A 1,755-nucleotide genomic window follows, 5' to 3' on the forward strand; every position below is an offset into this window, starting at 1 on the left:
GTGGGTGAACACTTTTCATAAAGTGATCATTCTATATCTGCCAAAAAATTCTATATCTGATCTCTCAGTCCTTCTCCCAAAGGAACCCTGCACAACACCTTCAAGGAATGAGCCTGGGAGCTTAAATTCATAACTTTGCTAGATGCCAAAAATCATGGACTGAATAGAGACACTGCATTTATGGCTTATTACAACAATCCATAATCCAATAACCACCCACCCCCCACCTCCTTCCCTATGACTGGAGACGTGTTAATGGACATCTTACTTACATTGGTATAAACCTAGAATAACTCCATTGACTTAGTGGAGCGAGTCTGGATTTACCACTATAAATACAGCATTTTGCATAAAATAATCATACAGCATATTCTTATGAGGACAATAACAAAGTATCATCAATTGATTGTGTTTGAAACACAGATAAAACCATGTTCATAAGAGAAATATAGACATTTCATTCTTGCTGAATAACCTCCACCTAGCGAGTCTCCTCAGGGAAGCTTTGATTTCCTTGTTCCTCATGCTATAGATGATCGGATTCACCACTGGCGGCAGCACAGAATAAAGAACAGCCATCATGAGATCCAGACCTGATAGAGAGCTGGAGGTGGGTTTCAGGTATGCAAAGATGCCAGTGGAAACAAACAAGGAGACCACAATGAGGTGAGGGAGGCAGGTGGATAGGGCTTTATGCCGACCCTGTTCAGTGGGGATTCTCAGCACTGTCTGGAAGATCTGAGTGTATGACACAATTATAAAAACTAAACAGCTTAAGCCTAAGCATGCACCCAAGATGAGTACCTCAACTTCACCAAGGTATGTGTCAGAGCAGGCAAGTTTGAGTAGCTGGGGAATTTCACAGAAGAACTGATCCACCTTGTTGCCGCCACAGAAGGAGATTGCAAATGTGTTCCTGGTGTGCAATGAAGAATAGACCATTACACTGATTCAGGCACTGGCTGCCATTTGGACACAAGCTCTTCTGTTCATTATAGTCTCATAGTGCAGGGGTTTGCAGATGGCAACATATCGATCGTACGCCATGACAGTGAGTAAGGCGAAGTCAGATACAGCAAAGAAGAGGAGGAAAAAGATTTGGGCGACACATCCAGAATAGGAAATGGACCTGGTGTTCATGAGGGAATTAGCCATGGATTTGGGGATGGTGACAGAGATGGTACCGAGGTCTAGGATGGACAAATTCATCAGGAAGAAGTACATGGGGCTGTGAACGTGATGGTCTAGGGCTACAACCATGATGATGAGAAGATTCCCCATCAGGGCTGCCAGGTAAATCACTAGAAACACTACAAAGTGCAAAATCTGTAGCTCCCGAATGTCAGAGAATCCCAGGAGAAGGATGTCTGGGTAGTTGAAGTCCCCCATCACCACCAAGTCCTGTGCTTTGGATGATTTTGTTAGTTGTTTAAAAAAAGCCTCATCCACCTCTTCTTCTTCATGGTTAGGTGGTCTGTAGTAGACTCCTACCATGAAATCACTCTTGTATTTTACACCTTTTATCCTTATCCAGAGACTTTCAACATCTGTCTCCTATTTCCATCTCAACCTCAGTCCAAGTGTATACATTTTTAATATATAAGGCAACACCTCCTCCATTTTCTCCCTGCCTGTCCTTCTTGACTAAACTGTACCCTTCTATACCAATATTCCAGTCATGCATATTATCCCACCAAGTCTCCATGATGCCAACTATGTCATAGTTATGTTTATTTACTAGTATTTCGAGTTCTT

At 42.6% G+C, this 1,755-nt stretch overlaps 1 pseudogene; it reads right to left on the reverse strand.

The window, feature by feature from the left end:
• Window positions 1–435: 435 nt before the first annotated feature.
• Window positions 436–1,389, reverse strand: LOC135887431 (olfactory receptor 14A16-like; annotated as a pseudogene).
• Window positions 1,390–1,755: the final 366 nt, after the last annotated feature.

This window comes from Emys orbicularis, chromosome 13, assembly GCF_028017835.1.
Source record: "Emys orbicularis isolate rEmyOrb1 chromosome 13, rEmyOrb1.hap1, whole genome shotgun sequence".
NCBI lineage: Eukaryota > Metazoa > Chordata > Testudines > Emydidae > Emys > Emys orbicularis.